The 18083-nt window shown below is 58.5% G+C and overlaps 1 protein-coding gene and 1 long non-coding RNA gene across 3 annotated transcripts in view; both read left to right on the top strand.

The window, feature by feature from the left end:
* Positions 1–18083, top strand: part of NECTIN1 (nectin cell adhesion molecule 1) — a 58613-nt gene that overhangs the window by 20922 nt on the left and 19608 nt on the right. The gene's annotated exons all lie outside the window — the stretch shown is intronic.
* LOC122231103 lies at positions 13416–16201 on the top strand. Of its 2 annotated transcripts, none has more exons than XR_006208247.1 (2): positions 13416–13584; positions 15980–16201. It is a non-coding gene; the product is annotated as an uncharacterized LOC122231103 (long non-coding RNA). The 2 variants fall into 2 exon arrangements; XR_006208246.1 differs by having other exon boundaries at positions 15216–16201.

The following is an 18083-nucleotide window of genomic DNA, read 5'->3' as shown; positions in this document are numbered from 1 at the left end:
ACATGGGCCAGATGACTTCCCAGGCGCACTCCCACCTCAGGCCTCTGCACCTGGAATGTTCTCCAAGGCAGACACATGGTTGGTACTTGGCTCTTGGCTCAAATGTCGCCTCTCGCAATGAGGCCTTCCTGGCCACCCTTCATCTTCAATAGTCCTCTGTGTACACACACACACACACACACACACACACACACACACATACACTCTCCTTGAAAATCCTGCTCTCCACAGCCTGCTCCGGGAGCTGACCCTGACCAGCCATGCCGCCCTGTCCCCTGCCAGGGCCACTCTTCCTACTTTGTAGCATCCACCGAGGGCTCACAACCTCATCCCCTTGCAGCCTCCAGAGGTCAGGGTGGTCATCCCTGTTTTACATTTGCGGAAAGTTCTGGGAGAACCCCACCTTGAGCAGCAGGCTCTTAGACGGTGCTGTCCACATTTGCCACAGAAGCTCCCACCAGGCTGTGAGTGGGAGAATGTCCGAGCCCGGCCCCAGCCTCGGGTCTGACACTGGGCCAGGGATGCACACTGACTTGTCCTGGGAGTAGCTCTCCCTTCACAGCCAAGGGCAGTCTGGGTCTTGGCCTGGCTCCTGCTGACCGCCAGCTGCCCCTGTCCCGGCTCAGCTGGGTCCCCTCCCGCCCCTCTCCCCTCCCTCCCTGCACACAGTCACAGCTGAATCTTCAGCCCTGTCCCTGCGTCCGTCCACCTGGCTGGGCATGTGGCAGGGGTATTCTCAGCACCTCCGGGGCCTGCGCTTACCCCAAGGAGGAGAGTCAGACCTTCAGTGAGCCCTCACGGTGCTCAGTAAACCAAATTATAGATGGGGAGGTGGAAGCTGGGAGGGCCCAAGGAACCTATTTTTACACTGAGGACAGCCCTCTTGTCCCCGGAAGCCCTTCTCTTACAGCCCTGGGCCCTCTCCATCTCCAGAAACAACTGGGGTGGTCCCGGGAAAGATCCAGAGGGAGGAGGGAGACAGCCCTGCCCGCCAGTGCGCGTGCAGAAACAAGATGGCAACCAAAAATGCCAGCCGTGTGGCCTTGGGTGAGCCACCAGAGGTGCTCCTTCCACTGGGTGCTAAGGCAGGGTCCCCGAGCCAGGAGCTGGTGGCACTCATAGGGGCAGGCTTCCTGAAGGAGTAGCGTCCGGGGGGGGGGTCGGGGGGAGGCAGCGACTGGTCTTGGAGAAGAGGCATGGACGCAGTGGAGTAGACGGTCTGGAAGAGCCAAGTGCACATTTCTTTAACCTGGCATTGTGAACGTCTTGCACCGTACGTGATCGATCCTTTTTGGGACCTCACTTGGAGCACTGGACGGGGAAGTTACTTTCACAGTAATCCAGGGTGACGGGAATCAAATGTGGGAATCAGACAGAAAGCAGGTTTGCTTTCTGTTTGTTTGTGAGCAGGGGAAAGAGCCTCAGAGTTAGGAGTCCTGCCTCAGCCACCTGCCGGCCAGGTCACCCTGGCACTGTCCAGCCCCTGTATCCTTGTCTGTACAGCACGAGGGTCGGATCAGTCGGTCCTGTCCAGGCTCTTCTGGCCCATCCTTGGCGCACGGTGGATGCAAGCAGGGCCCATAGCTGTCCTCCACCACGTGGTCAAGTCCAAGGCCCTCCGAGGCCAGGAAGGGCACAAAAGAATGGGGTGCTGTGACTTCCCAGGGGCCGGCCGGTCTCTGAGGTCTAGAGATGTCTAACTGCCTTTACCGTAAGACATTCCTCTGTCCCTTTGGCCACCAGTGGGAAAGTCCTTCCCAACTACTTTTGGGCCTCCTGCATGTGGGACCCAGAATGGAGCCAGGCAGGAGAGGCTTACGATCCGAGCCGGCCCCCTCTGTCCCTGCCAGGAGCACTTCTCGAAACTGTCTCAGTCCCAGACACCGTGGCCTCCCAGTCACGCCATATATCAATCGACTTCTAGAGACTGAGGGGCTGAGTGCAGGCCCTGGCGGGGCGCTGGGGTCCAGCTTGAGCAGGCGGGCGCCATCAGGGTTCTCCCGGAGCCCCGGCCCAGTGGGGGACGGACAGTGAACAAGGTCTTCCGGGTGTAGCGATGGCCAAAGACGATGACGGCCCGGCGGGAACGCGCCACAAGGGGGTCTTAACGGGTGAGGGCGCTAATCTTTCCAACAACCAAGAGGAAGTTACTACTGCCATTCCGTTTGTACACGTGAGGAAACCAGAACAGAAAGTCTAAAGTCACACAGCAAGCCAGCGGCAGAGCCGGGCTTTGAACCCAGGAGCCTGGAGCTGGGACCTCTCTGCTACCCCACCAGAAAACACACCAGTCTGTGTGCCATCCCCGACGGGACCCAGGGAAGCAGACGAGATGACTCTGTGGACCTTGAGGCCCAAGGTCTGGCCTCTCACAGACTCCTCCCTTCCTCCTGCTCAGGAGGAGCAAATGCCACTGACGAGGCAGGACCGGGAGCGTGCAAAAGGCAGGGCCGAGCCCAAGCGAACCCAAACCCAAAGGGAAGACCCGCTTCCTTCCGGCACCAGAGCTGGCCTGCCAATTCACGCACGGCCTCTTTCCCCAACCCCGGACTGGCCTGGTGGTTTCTGGCAGTGGCTGACCCTCTCCCAGATTCCGTATCAAAAGGCATGGGGAAATGCACTTGCCTTTCAGCGAAAGGGATCAAGATTAAACAGCGGGAAGAATTTCCGAGCTGTCATGACCATACGCTATTAAAACAGGCAGCCGGGGGAGGTGGAGGCCCTCGTGGAGAAGGTCAACGCCTTGGCTGCTCAGAGCCGCAGAAGGGGTGAGTGGAGGCAGAGGAACCTAGAGGAATGACCCCTCCCGCTGGTATTTGGCTGGGCGCTGAAAATGACATAATGTCAGGCGGATCGAAGACCCCGCCCCACGGAGAGAGGAGGCTATCCGCCGTCCCCAAGCTAGCGCCACCCTCTTCCTGGGACCCTGTCTGCCCCAGCCCTGCCATCGGACTTCATTAAATTGCATTTTCCCGAAGCAGGGCAGGCCGGTGACAGAATGAGTCAACGCCAGCTTGCTACCACTGTCGCCCCTGGAGCCGGCGGGCATGGAGGGAGATAATTGGGAGTGGCTTGACAGCTTAATGTCCGGGGAGGGGCGGGGTGGCGCGGGGTGGCCAGCGAGGAGGAGGCAGGTTGATTTGGGCCGGACCCGTCTTCAGATGACCCCGCCGCCGCCACCTTTCCCCTCCATTTCCCAAGCAGCAGCTTGTTGGGCAGGAAAATAAAGCACGGGGAAGGAAATTAGATCCGGAGAATAAATTAGGCTTTCTTTATTAATTTGTCAGAACTAATTAACATCTCCCCCAGATTCGTCTCCTCTCCAGATGCCCCCCTGAGCAGGAGGAAGGGAGGAGTCTGTGAGAGGCCAGACTTTGGGCCTCAAGGTCCACAAAGTCATCTCGTCCGCTTCCCTGGGTCCCGTCGGGGATGGCACCAGTGAGGGCTGGAGCCCCAGAAACCCCAGCGCCAGGTCTCATTACTTCACCCCTCTGAGCTTCCAGTACCTTATCGGTGAAGCCGAGTCAGGGCCTGCCTCCCCCCAGCCCCCTGACCCCGGGTGTCAGGAGAGTGGGAGGCAGTAAGTGCCCGGTGCGGTCAGCCTTCGATGCTGCTTTGAGAGACAGAGCTGGGGCACTGCAAAGGTCTCCGAGTTCTTTCGTATTCAAAGGCCACCTAACGATAATCTCAGGAGGTGTTAAGAGCCGTCACCAGTATTCCTGTTTCACAGGTGACAGAAAGGAAGCACAGAGTGGTTAGGTACCTTATTGAGACCACACAGCAAATGGCTGCAGAGATGGGATCAGAGCCCAGCTGGGCAAGAGCTCCGTTTCCAGGCCTGAGCCACCCACCCCTGTCCCTGGGCTCTGCGGGGACCCGACACCTGACTCACTGCCGGAGTCTCACTTACTAACAGACGCCTCATTTCCTGGGTGTGAGTTCAAGGTCTCCAGCCCAGGGGCCTCCCCAGCTACCAAAGCTCGGGCACTTCTGCAGGCTGCCCCTCGGCTTGGGCAAGAGCCTGCATTCGTTCTGTGGAGTTGGTGGCTTCCCTCAGACACCCACCCCTGTCCCAGAACAGGGCCCAGCCCTGCCATTTCAGCGAGTAACCAGCTCCCAGAAACACCCCTCCACACCAGGCGCATGAGAAGCCCTTGAGGACCAGCCACACCTTGTTTGCAACGCCTCGGAGAATTGCAAAATCCAGTCTGTTCTCTGTCCTGTTGTGCAGCGATAGCGTCCCAAAGGTTCCACTGCTGCCAACCTGCAGCCCCCTCCCTCCCGGGGCCCCTGGGAACACACGGAGGTGAACACCCCCACCCAGCAGCGTCCCCCTGAGGCCCCTGAGCCTGTTGCTTTCTGCACCTGCAGCCCGCTGGGGGCTGGCTACGGAGCAGAGACTCCCAGGCCAGCCACGCCCGAAGGAACCTGCAGGAAGCCTGAACTGACTAGCTCCTACATTTAAATGAGGAAACTGAGGCCCACACGAAGGAAGTCGCACGCTTCACTGGCCCGTGGCAGCACCGGGATTAGAACCCAGGACTCCCGACTCCCAGCCCAGGCGCCTTTCAGGAACTAGGTGTTAGTGCTTGGGCTATGACATCAAAACAAAATGAATTTGTCACATCAGGGACCCTCAGAGCCAAAAACAGGCTGAGGACCTGGCGGTGGCCAGACGGTGCAATGCCCCTGCGGGATAGGACATTCGCCAACGTGGCCGGACCGCAGGGCGCGGGTCTGGGGGCGAGTCACTGCCCCCACCCCCTCCAGGACCCCTGGCAAAGCTCTCGGGGGGCGGCCCACCCCCACGGGGGACAGAGTCCCGTCCCGTGTCCCCACATCATGGACCGGTAGTAGCTGGGCACCTCTGGTCTGGCCACTCAGCCCTCTCTGCAGAGTTGGTCTTTTTCGATGTCTTCAACAAGCCTGTAAGAGCAGAGGTGCTAGGGAAGAGCAGGGGTGCTGGGGGTGGCCACTCTGGGTTTGGTCTTGAGGTCTCCTCATTCTGGAAGCCTTGTGGGGGAGGGGCAAGCCAGGGGGCAGACCTGGGTTTTCATCCTGACTCCACCACTCCACCACTGACTGACCGTGCCTGAGTGCCCGAGTGCCGCCGAGCCTCCTCTTCCTCAGCTGTCTCCTAGCGCTTGCCCCGGAAGGTCACGCTAAGCAGCTCCTGAGCCAGGCGAGCCAGTGCCCAGTGAGTCCGCCCAGTGTCTCTCAAAAGGCCCTACCCCAGGCTCCTGCCACGGTCCCTCGCACGTTTGTGGGTAATGAGGAAGCAGGGCGAGCTGGTGGAATGGGGCCCTCCCAGCCATCCTGTGACTACTCTAGCCAGGCCCGGAGGGCGGGCAGCTCGGACGGGGGCCTCTGCTCTCCAGGACTCGGCTGGGTGTGGCTGGCTTGGGGTGGTAGGGAGGAGCTGGCAGAGTTGGCATCTGCTGGCCGGACGGGTGAAGGAGTCCCAGAATTCCCATAAGGACACTCAGAACGCTCTTAGACTCCCAGAACTGGGGGAGGAGGTTGGAGGAAGGCCCTCCACCCACGTCAAACGTCTAGAACCTCTAGTCCTTCTTTCTTCTGCATCCTCAGGGCCCGAGGTGTGAATACGGGTCTGTGCTGGCACCCGCTCAGGAGGCCAGCTGGCAGAGACACAGGGGCGCTGCCACTAACCCTCTGCAGGAACATACTGGGGTGCCCTGCAGAGCATTTCTGGGTCCCCCCTTGCCATAGGACCCCAGGACCAGGCCAGGCACGATAGGCCAGAGTAAGGATGCTGATTTGGGGGGTGGGGAAGGCAATTGTGCTGAGACTTGGTGTGGAGCTCTGAGGCTGCTCATTCTTCTGCAGGAGGACACAGGTAGCTTCCAGGATCCAGGCATGTGGGGGTAGCCTTGGCCTTTGGGGTGCTGGAAACGGTCTGCTCCAGTCTTCAGGAAGGATCTCAGCTTATGGGCTCTGTCCATGACCTCAAAGTATCTGCATACCAGCTGCCACATCCTGATCAATCACTCTGTGTCGCACCCACCATGTGTATACGTTATTTCATTGACTGCTTATAGTCATTTTTGTAAATATTAAGTCCATTTTACAGATGAGGAAACAGGCTCACTGAGGCTCATTACCAGTGCTTGGAAGAGCCCAGCCCAGGTCTGTCTGCCGCATACGTCCCCTCCCTACTCTTCCTCTTCTCTCCTTAAGAGGAGGGCCTGCTTGATCTCCAGCTCTGGTACCGGGTTCAAGAGGCCCAAGAACACCACAGGACAGAGTCTGCTTCCATTGCAACAAAAGCAATTGAAGACAGACATCAGGAAGAACTTCTCCATCAGTGAAGGGTGTAGAACATTTTAGCAGTTTCCCCAGTAGGAAAGGGTAGGATCTCCTACGATGAAGACCTTAAAAGAAGGGGGAAAGATTTATTTAGTCACCTGGGTGAAGGTTTTTAGGGTAAAACCTTGCCAGGGACAGAGAGTAGTCTATGACAGCCCCTCTCTCTTTTTTTTTTTTTAATTTTTTTTTCAACGTTTTTTATTTATTTTTGGGACAGAGAGAGAGACAGAGCATGAACGGGGGAGGGGCAGAGAGAGAGGGAGACACAGAATCGGAAACAGGCTCCAGGCTCCGAGCCATCAGCCCAGAGCCTGACGCGGGGCTCGAACTCACGGACCGCGAGATCGTGACCTGGCTGAAGTCGGACGCTCAACCGACTGCGCCACCCAGGCGCCCCTGACAGCCCCTCTCTCTAACCTCTGCTTGGGCAGTTCAGAGGCTCAGGCCCCCAGCTCTGGCTGGGCATGCCTCTGCTGCTACCACCTGGCCCAGGGGGTCAAGCACAGTGTCGCCTTTCCAAGGACACGCTTTCTTGCCCAAGTCCATTTGGTAGCCCTTGCCAGCTGGTGGTGCCTGGGGCAGCATGTTGGGCAGGGTAGGGCAGGGCCTGGGCAGGTGTGGTCCCCAGCTACCTGTCCAGGCACTCGTCGACTCCACCGTGAGAGCTCAGCTACTCCAAAACCCCGGTCTTACTCCCTTTCCCTTCCCTGCTTCCAGAACGGGCTGGGAGGAAACCCAGACCGGGCGGGTCTTCAACCTCTGATGCCCACCCTGTCCTCCGGGGAAACTCACCCTGTTCTCTTAAGCAAGTCCGCAGAGGACCTGTGAATGTCAGCCAGTTTGGGCTCTGAGTTAGGCACTGCATGCCTAGAAAGCTGGAATCTGCTTAGGAGAGGCTGTAACTGAGCAGACAGAAAAACAGAGGGCGTTCTCATTCCGAAAGGAAGTACAGTGCACAGAAGCCAGAAGGCTGCAGCTCAAGTCCGGACGGACCACTTTCTGGCTTTGCGACTTGGCAAAGCTCTCCACCACTGGGCCTCAGTTTTCTCCTCTGTAAAGTGGGAATATCAATACTTGCTCCAAAGGATGGAAGTGAAATACTATGAGACCCTAAGCAGGAAACACTTCCCAATGCCTGGTACATAAGAGGTGTTCAGTCAACATCGGTGGAAATAATATAACTTGCTGCTAGAATTCTGAGAGGCAGAAAGCACAAATTTTGCCCACCAGTATTTCTTTTTAGGGATGAGGGAACCTACAAGGAGGGGGAGCTGAGCCTTGTAAAAACTTGGGGACGCACTCAGTTGGTCTCATCACTTTGAAGGCCAATGGTGACTGCGGCCATTCTGAGAGGGCCAGAGCTAGATAGAGCAAAGACGGAGAGACACAGCAAGGCAGGTTGTGTAGAACAAAATGCAGATTTTTAATTGCTTGAGTCCACATCTCATAAAAGAAAAAAAAAAAGGCACAAGCCTGGCCATTCCCGCCCCCCCACCGCCCCCTTTCTCTGCCTTGAGTCAAGAACCAGTTCCCACCAGTCTTTCTTGAGTTCAAAGTGTCTCCCCGCCCTAATCCCGCCCCCACCTCCCACATCCACTGTGGGCGCTGGCCTTCCGGGGGGGCCCCCCCCCGCTGCCCACTGCGCACCCAGAGTCGGCAGGCCTGGTGGGAGGCAGGGAGGGAGATAGGAGAGTAGGCAGCCCCCCACCTCTGCCTGCCAGAGGTTGATTGTAGCTCGTTGTCCTGATTCTTCCCCAGACAATGAGACTAGATACTGCTTCCCACCTTGCCCCTCTCTGCAGCCAGCAGCCCTGCCTTCCGGACCTGTCTGAGCCTGCGACCGACCGGGGAGGCAGGGGCCTTGGGCCAAAGACCCGCTGAGCCAACACTCTTCATTTCCCCCACCCACCCCCACCAAGCCCACCCTTTCCCTACCTCCTGCCAGCCTTGGTCCCCGTGTCCCCTGAGGTGGGACAGACCACCCAGCCCCCTGCCTGCCCCTCCCTGTCCTTCCCCCTCACTTTCTCAGCCCCCCAACCCCTTAACTCACTCCCTCACTTCCCAGTCAAGCTGTTTCCCTGGGACGTGTCAGGACAGGGCGCCTGAATTCTGGTCCTACAGGCTCCTGCTCTGCCCGCCCTCAGTGGGGGTGGGGCATGTGGGGAGGATTTGCTTTGACCTGCTTCTTTAGGCTTCCCTCCCTCCTCCACCCCCTCCGCAAGGGAGCAGGCCGGGGTGAACTCCAGAGCACCTCCTGATTGCACCCAGCCAGGACCCAGCCTGGGGCTGCTGAGGCCTAGTGGGGGGGGGGGGCAAGGGGGGGCACCCATCTCACCTTCACTCAGGCCAACCTGCCTTCCAAAGACTGCTACCCAGAAGCCCTCACTCAGCCAGGGGCAATTCCTCCTGCCTTCCTCATCCCTTTGGGACCAGGAAAGTAAAAGAAGGGGCAAGAGACTCAGATTCTGTCCTTGGCTTCTCAGTTAATTGACTGCAGAGCCTCAGTAAGTCACCTCACTTGGACATCTGTGAAATGGGTGGCCCCCCCTTCCCTGAATCATTCCAGAAGCTAGGATCATCAGGGTAAAGGGGGCTAGAAGAGCAGAGCGATGGGATTTGGCCTTGGCAGACCAGACTGGAGAGCAGAGGAAGGGGGCCTCCCACCTCCCACTGGGGGAGAAGGAGTTGGATGCTTCTCCCACACGTGGGCCTCTCAGCCCTTCTCTTACAGAGAAGCCTTCCTTTTCACAAATAATCATGGCATTCTCCAGGGAGTCTGCTCCTCCTTTGATCGTGAGCTTCCTAAGAAGTCTTGATTAAAGAATCCCAAGGACTGGAGAAGTCGACCGAGCCCCACGTCCCCCGAGTGTGCTCTCTGAGATTTGACTAGCCTGGCTCAGGTCGTTGAACAAACACAGGTGGAGGCCCCATCCCGAGCAGGGATGCTGGGGCTTCAGAGATGACCCGTCTCTGGCAAAGCCCAGCACTGTGCCCCCAAGAGCTGCTGTGTGGGAACCTGGGCACGGAGCTGGTGGCAGGGTGGGTGCAAGTTTTCTATGGCGGCCGATGTGGAGGGCGGGGACGTGGGAAGGACAGCAGAGAAGCCGGGAGCACAGGCAGAGACAGACTGTGAAGGCTGATCAGTAGCTCCGATCCATCTCGGACGTCCCCCCAGGGCAGCGGAGAGCTAGGACCTGTGCGACAAGGTCAGGTCTGTATTCAGACCCATTTAACAGCGTGGCTGTGGTTGGACCCTTCGCCAGCCTGAGTCTCAAGTTTCCTGGCAGTAACAGGAAGACCCCTCTTGGAGGATTTTCGCGAGGATGAGAGGAGGTTCAGTGCCTCACAATACCACGTAGATAGTGAGTGCTCATTAAAGGTTGGCTCTTTTCAGTGCTATTAGTGCCTGGATCCCAGATAGGAAAAGGTGGGGGCCTGACCTCCCAGCCAAGCCGTAGTAAGGATCGGGAGGTCAAGGACTGTGTTCTGGAAACTCAGAGCACGGGGTCCACGGGATGCAAAGAGGTGACTGGTGTAGTGGGGCCCTGGGAGGGTGAGGTGCCCACTTGGCTGCTGGACAGCTTGGATTCAGGGCCCCCGACATACAGGCGTCCTCCAGGCCGTGGGACACGTGGGCTCACCCTACAGTGGGGGCCGGGTAGCCACCCCCCAGGCATCCGGTCCTCTCCCACCCGCTTCTCGTCTCCCATTCCAACCCCAGTCCCCTCCCTCCCCAGCAAGGTGCCAAACCTACAGGCCACCGTGAAGTTCAAGGGGCAGATGTCTTCTCTATCTGTCCCTCCTCCGCAACCCTTCGGGATCAGGCTCGTGGGTCCGAGCCAAGCAGGAAAGATACAGGAGATACCTCAAGAGACGCCCCACCCGGTTCTGTCCCTAAGGAACAGAGAGGGGGAAAGATGCACATCCAGAAGTGGTGTAGAGGCGGTGGCCTTCCAGGGCCTTCCACGACCCGCCCACCACTACTCCTTTCTACACGTGGCTGCCTCCGGGCTTGAGGAGCTCTTTGCTTCCCTACTGACCCAGAGGCAGGGCCTTTGTCACTGCAACCAGACACAACCACAGTATGTTTCCATGGGCCGGCGTCGGGCTGATAGCTGTTCCCCAGGCACGCTCACGTCCATTATCACATTATTGAACCTTCGGAGGCTCAAGTCACACGTTCCCACCCCTGTTCTTCCAGGGCCCAGCTCCGCCAGCTCCTCCTGCCTCCATCCCCACCAACCCCTTGGCGATCTCGGTTGCGTTGCTTTTCTCTGCACCTCTGTTTCCTCATCCACGAACGGGGGAGCTCTTGGGCTAGGTGGTCCCCACCACCAGCCGAAGGATTCTCCGCCTGGCCTCTCCCGTCACCCCCAGTCTCTCCCGGGGGTCTCATTCTGCATCCCTCTGTCCCTTTGACTTTCCTGTCTATTTACACACAGAATTCACCCACGACATTTCAGTTTTCCAATAGAATCATTAATTACCCCAGTAATTAAACCCAATTAGCATTGTAGGGGCCTTTCGGAGCGAGGAGCCATTAGCCAGGGTGAAAACGCACAGGCGCGAGAAAGAAAACCCACCCTTTCCCAGCATTAAAAATGAAAGCAGGAGACAGCACAGCAAAGCAGAGGGCCCCAATTAAAGCTGGGGCCTCGCTCATTAAGCTAATTTGACATGCTATCCCGGCAGCCTCTGGTGGGAAGCCCGCCAGTGGAGCTGGCTGGGAGCTCTCTGTCCGCGCTCTACGCTCACCTCGGGCACCGAGTGGACCCCACAGTACCCCCTCCAGGCCTCCAGTCCCCTGCTCAGGGAGGGGGGTGAAGAATCTCTGCCGATTTTTCCTGAGCACCTGCTGACCACTTCCTGGGCTTCAGGGTAGTTAACTACCCAGAGTAGGTGGGCAACGCGTGCCAGGTAGGAGGAGCAGGGATGAAAAATGAGAAGAGTAGCAGAACCCCACATTTCTGGGGTTTGGGGAAAGGACAGACGTTGGCAGTCACTCTCCTCTTTGACCCTGGGGCTGAGGGGACTCCTCTCGTGGGCTGGCCATGAAGACCAAGTGAGATTATATATGTAAACGCCTGACACATCATCAGCGGTGGCCATCATTCGAATTTCCAGAGCTTTGGCATCCACACCTGGTCGTCCCAAGGCCCCAGAGGCAATGAGGGAGGATGTGACCCTTCCATCTCCCAGGTGGAGAATCCCAGGAACAGAAGGAGGAAGACCCATAGCCAGAGATTGGCAGAGTTTAGACTAGGGGTCAAGTTTTGTAACTCCTGAGCCGGAAGGGAAAGGGAACAAGGGGAGAATGATGGTTTTATGTGTTTCAGGCTTCCAGTAACATCTCATTGGCTAGGAAGGCCCCGGTCCCAGCCAGCCCTGTGGTCCTGACGGGTGGGAATAGAGGGGGTGCCGTCTGCCCTCCCAACAAAGAACCCCATCACCTTGGCTCCCAATTGGCAAGGGTCCCGTGCATCAAGTCCCACCCTTTCCCGTGATTCTGGGGCTTGCGGGTGTGTGTGGGCCACTCGTCTCCCCAGGAAGGGAAGAAAGGAAGGCCAAGGGCAGCCCGTGTCGTGGTGAAGAGCGTAGCCTCTCCCTGAACTGAGCCTCGTGGAGACCGCGTGCGTGGAATCGGCTTCATAGACAGTGTGACCTTAGGCAGGTTACTTGACCTCTCTGTTTCCTCATCTCTGAAATGGAGACAATAAGACTACCCAGCTCCGGAGTGGTTATGAGGATTAAGTGAGTTAATATAAGTAAACACTCAGGCCTGGGCCTGGCACAGATAAGTTATACACATGTGTTAACTGTTGTTGCCATCCATTGGCAAGGGCCTGGCAGGGAACATCATCCTTCTGTACTTTCTCTCCTGGGGTCACATGGGAGCATGTGAGACCCCTGGCTTGTGCTGCTAAGCACCCAATCTTGGGGCAGCTGAAGGTGGCAGGCAGCACCCTTCTCAGACATGGCAGAATGTGAACCCCCTCCCCCCCCCACAACACACACACCTCTGCCACCAGCCACCCCTGGGCTTCCGGGGACCATTCTGAGCAGTGTGGTGGGCATGGCAAAGAGGGCATGAGAATGGGCAGGAGGGGGAAGGAGGGGAGCGAGGGGAAGCGGGTGGCCAGGAGGCTGGGCTGCACCCCTCCAGCTGGGCGCCATGCCCCACTGCCTACGTGCTCACTCTTTCTGCAAGGCAGGACAGGAAACAGGTCTTGGCATGCCGGGCCCCTACCCAGTGACTCCTGAAACCCCAACAAGTCTGAGCTGGAAGCGGGACTGGGCGCGGCTCCTGATAGATTTATGTTGGGCAAAGGGATGGCGGGGTGGCGGGCGGGGGGGGGGGGAAGAGCATGGGCGAGACAACCCCCCTCTATTAAAAACTCTGACACTCCCAGTGACAGGGGTGCTGAGGGGAATGGCTGGGTCTTGGGGTTTTCACCTCCTGCCTCATGGGTCCCCTCATCCCCTGTAGCCCTGCCCCGTGGGGCAGGAAGAGGACAGGCCGTGGCAACGGTAGGGACCCGCTCCCCTCAGCATTTTGCCAAGAAGAGGGTGATGATTTCAATGCTGAGGAAGGAGGCAAGGTGACAGCCTGAGGCCGGCAGCCCAGGGAGGCCAGGCAGGCGGTGTCCCCGGAGGCCCCAGGACCAAGGAAGTCCTTTTATACAGATGCCCTCCCTCCTTCCTCAGCCAAACAAGGTGGCCTTGCTTTGGGCCTATTTTGTGGGTGAGAAGGCTGGGCTTCGGGGAGGCGTTGGGTCCTACTGCTAGAGTAAGAGCTGAGGCTGAAATGCTCAGGACAAACTAGAAAGTGAGTGCCCACCCACCACCTCTTTCAGCCTCCTGGGCGCTGGGGAAGGGACAGCCCAGGGCAGGCTTTTCTCCAGGGACTGCCCATGTCTACATGGCCCAGCTGCAGGTGGCATGGTGGGAGAGCGAGATGGCATGGGAAGCCCAGTGCCCCCCTCCCGTCAAGCAGACCCACCCACCCAGGGGAGGCCTTCAACCTCAGCCAGCCTCTCCCTTCATTGTGACGTCAGGACCCTTTGAAGACCCCACTTCCTCTGGCTACGCCAAAAGGGAAGACTGTCAGATGGGAAAAGAAAACAAAACTGTGAGCCAGACTTCCTTCCTCCTGGGGTGCCCCCCAGCTGAGGCTGAGTCCAGACCAGGGGTGAATTGAGATTAGGGTTGAAATGGCGGCCACACGTCGCGTTCCACTTCTTCCTGTGGTTGAAACCAGTAAGAGCTTACCACCAGGGGTAGGGCGATACGATAACCCAGGTCTCAGGGTCTGGTTTGGTGTTGACTTTGGGATTGGGCCGGGGCTGGTGTTGGGGTTTACGTTGCGGCTGGGGAGGCTGCTTCTCAGGGCTAGTGGCAGGGTGGGTACAGTGTCATCAGAGAGGCTGGAAGGGCTCGAGGGATTCAGCACCTGTGGCTTATATTTGGAAGAGAAATGTTCATGTTCACTTGAGCCTCAGACTGGGGAGAGAACCGGAATTAGAGGCGGTGTCTGAGCCAGAGCAGTAGGGAGGTTGTGAATGTGACAGAAGGGCCATTAAAAGACACTCCCTTCCCTTTTCCCTAAGTTCCGCTCACCCGTGTTGGGATCCAGTCAGCCCCAGGCCCCACTGGGGTGCTACCCAGACGTAGCCTGGATTTCTGAGACAGCTCCACTGTCCAGACCAGTGAGTCCTGCCCAGAAATGAAACAGGTTCAGGACCTGTAGCAGGCACCTTCTTAGGGCTGCCTCAGAAGCAGGTGAGGAGGTTGTCTTGGGCCCGAATGGCATCACCACCATGCGGTGGCTACGGGCATCTTCACGGAGGTCCCGCGTTTCAGCACGAGGGACCGCTGAGACCAAGGCCTTGCTGTGGGCTTGGGCTCATTTCCCCACCAGCTGCTGTGCCCCGGCCCGTACCCAGAAGTCTGGAAGGCCCCTGCCAGCCCAGCCCTAGGAGGAGCCCCCAGGGGCAGGAGGCAGAGCTGGCGGCCCACATGGAGGAACCTGGCACGGGACGGAGGTGCTGGGAGCTACAAATGCCAGCCCAGGGTGGGACGGGCACAAGGGCTGATGCTGGAGGGTCCGAATGCCCGCGGGGCGGGGGGGGTGGGGGGGGGAAGGATGTGCACATGCGCGTGCATGCCTCCCGAGGCCGAGAAACTGAACAACCTGTAGTCAGGCCGCCTGCATTAAAAGGAAAGACAGAAGAGAGCCAGGCCCGGGGTGAGAAGAGCAAACGGCAAAACTTAATGACTTTAATATGAAAGAATTTGCCACTAATTAAGCACAAACACTCCACTAATGCAGGGAACACATGTTGTGGATTTCACTTAAGCAGGAACCAAATGAGGTGCAAACCTTCCGAAATGATAGCGGTTTACCAGCCGGAGGAAGACGCTGCCTGACCTCGTTTCCGCTCTCAGAAACACACGCCCTGGTCTCCGCAGCCTCCCCGCCTCCCTACCCAAGGCTTCCAGCCACCCTTCCACTGTCTGCGTCTCTCCTGATCTGTCCTCTGAGAACGTGCCATTCTGTAACCCATGTTCTGACAGCACGGGGCAGTCAGCTCCGAGGCTCCCCGGGGCCTCCAGTCCTCTCCACCTGTCTTCCCCAAACACACACCTCACACTCCTCCTCCTACAGAGCTGACGGCAGGCTCTCCACACCGGAAGGCCTGCACCCCTGCTCTGATCCACCGCTGGGCCCTCTGTCCCAGGACGCAGGATACTTCCCCTCCAGAGAGCCCACCCGCCCCTACCCTCCTGCCCTGGCTGGCGTGGGTCTGCCCTGCACATCCCTCACTCACGCCAGCACCCCTGCCCGAGCTCCATGCCCTCTCCTCTAGGACAGTCCTTTTGCCCCGTAGGGAACATTTGGCACCTTCTCGAGATACTTTCGGTTGTCACGACGGAGGAAGGGTAGGCAGAGGCCAGCGGTGGCACCAAACACAGGTCAGCCCTGCAACAAAGAATCATCAGGCCCCAAACGTCAACGGTGCGGAGGTCGAGGACCTCTGCTCGGGGGCAGTGGCCTCGCCATAGCAAGGACTTGCGCAAGATCTCCCGGCGGTTAGCAGAAGCAGAATGGAAGCCAGCCTACCTGATCTCTGGGCAGCTTCTTCCCCTGAGACTGTAATAACAATAATATGGCCCTTTATGCAGCATAACTACGTGCCCAGCGCCGCACTGAGAGCGTGTATGAATTATCTCACTTAATCGTCACGTCAACCCTAGGCAACGGCAGTATTAATTATTCCCACTTCTTGCATGAGAAAACTGAGGCACAGAGAGGTTGACGCTTGCTCAGTCACCCAGCCAGTGAGTCGCATGTACAAGCCCGGGCCCATCTCAACTCCAGCTCGGTGCTCATGGATGACTGACCTTCTACGCCCCCGCCACCGTCCTCTTAACCCCTTCCCTGTCAGTCTCCCACCCAACCCTTCCCTCTCAGAATGTACCCGCACAGAGGCAGGTACATTCTCGGTCCCCTCTCGGCACCGGCCGAGCCCCCAGCCTCGGGTGCAGACAGCTGACTGGAGCCGGACGGCGCGTGGGCACGGCTGGGCACCGGGGTGGTCAGACTGGTCCCTCCTGGCAAGAGGCACATCTAGAGATTTCCACTTCCAAACAGGTGGTGAACATCGGCACAGAACCCACAGGACTGAGACAATGCATATGTTGATACTGAGATTTTAAGAGGTTCTTCTGGGGAGGCCCAGGGAATTCTCCCTCTGTTTTCAGGCAGCCCCCAGCCTCTCCCACCCCCACACGAGCCTTCTGAAGAGGCTGCCGCCTACGCTCCCCAAAATATGGCATTAAAGACGCACCCTCGCTGAGGGGAGCCCTGGCCGCCGTGGGCGTCTGTTGTGAGACGTGTCGTCTGCGCAGGTGGGGTGGACGCGGTCGGCGTGGGCTGCGGAGACGGGACCCGTGGAAACCCCAGACTTAGAGCCAGGCCTTCGAGGCCTCAAAAGGCCAGGCCAGGAGAAACCCAGGCCGTGTGTTGGGAAGGGAATGGCACCGGGGGGGCGGGGGGGTGCGGGGGGCGGGTGGTGTAGGCCTCGCAGGGCGAAGACCTTGGGAGCAGGGCCTCCGGCTGCAGCTTGCTTGGGTGAGAAGAATATTTTTCACCTCTGGTCTAGAGTGAGGAAGGACGTGGGGCTGGGTGCTAGGAAGTGGGACAGAGGAGAGAGGGAAGGAAGCAAGAAGTGACAACTGGGAAGCCGGCAGAGGATGCGACGCCGTGGGGAGGCAAGAGGTCAGGCGGACCTCTACCTTTTGGGGTGCAGCTTCCCGGCTCCAGTCAGGGAGAAGATTCCGGCCCTGACCTGCTGGCCCTCGGTGCAGCCGGGAGGCCTCACCTCCCAGCTCTTTCCTCCTGCCCTACCTGCCGAGCCTGGTCTGGAGCCCCATCTGGCTTGCAGCCTTCACCAGCTGCTCGGGGCCCCCTTACCCTATTGTATGCCAGGCACTGGCTGAAGCCCCGGCCTTTGCCCTCAGCCGGGGAGATGCTGTGATGGATGTGTGTGCAGGTACTGGGCCCTCGGGCTGCTGGACTACCCCACTCGGGGGCAGGGGGTGTGCCCCAGGAAGCCACCTCCTCAAAATCAAGGCTCAGCTCATTGACTACGGATGAAGAGGACCGAGACAGGGAAATGGGGTATGTGCTTTCGGCAGAGGGAGTAACAGTGCAGGGAATGGATGGTATTGTTCCATATGGCAGGAGAGAGAGAGGAGGGAGAGGAGGTGGCTGCAGGCTCTGACGCCCAAGATGAGGTCCAGAGCCCAAAAGGGCTTTGGACTTGATCCGGGGGCTGCAGGAAACCATGGAAGGATTTTAAACAGAAAAGGATTCCAGATTTAGAAAGTGGCCAGCGGGGTCACCTGGGTGGCTCAGTTGGTTAAGCATCCAGCTCTTTCTTGGTTTCTGCTCAGGTCACGATCTCACGGTTGGTGGCTTCAAGCCCCGCCTCGGGCTCCGTGCTGGCAACACAGAGCCCGCTTGGGATTCTCTCTCTCTCTCTCTCTCTCTCTCTCTGCCCCTCCCCTGCCCAAGCTGTCTCTCGCAAAAATAAATAAAAACATTAAAATAAAAAAAGTGGCCAACGGGTTAGGGGAAGGCCTGGAGGCAGTTACGTAGGCTTGGCGTCATGCTACAGTGGCCGGGTAAGCGGTGACTGTGGCCTGCACCGGGGCAGGTCTTGGGAAGAAGGAGGGGACAAGGCAGGAGGAGCGAGATGGTGGGTGCTAAGGGGCAAAGGGAAGGGTCTGGGATTTGCTTAGCTGGGCTGCAGTCGTGGCCCAGGAGTGTTGAGAAAATAAGGAAGTGAGACTCTGCTGGAGGTGGGGGGGCAGGGAAGGGGCTGCGCTGGCGGGAGGGGGCTCAGGGGGAGTCTGGATTGGGGCCAGTGGGGATAGAGAACAAAGATGAATTCCCACTGTGCTCGCGCGGACGCGGAAGAACCCTGTGCGTGTAGCCTGGATTTGCCTGGCATCCCAGTCGATCTGGGAGGCCTTCCTGGAGGAGCTGGGCAGTATACAGAGGTGGAGCAGCCACTTGGTAGAAACAGTCCAGAGTCTGGTCCAGGGAAGGTGCAGAGGTAGGGCAGAGAGAGGGCCAGACAGGTTATGTCCAAAGTATAGTCTTCCAGGGTCATGGGGTCCCAACACTCTCATTTTAAAGAAAGGGACACTGAGGCCAGGGAGGGGAACTGGCCTACCTACCTAAGGCCATC

Source organism: Panthera tigris, chromosome D1 (genome assembly GCF_018350195.1).
Source record: "Panthera tigris isolate Pti1 chromosome D1, P.tigris_Pti1_mat1.1, whole genome shotgun sequence".
NCBI classification, from domain to species: domain Eukaryota; kingdom Metazoa; phylum Chordata; class Mammalia; order Carnivora; family Felidae; genus Panthera; species Panthera tigris.
The sequence above is the reverse complement of the archived record's forward strand: the minus strand, read 5'-3'. Positions and strand labels throughout refer to the sequence as shown.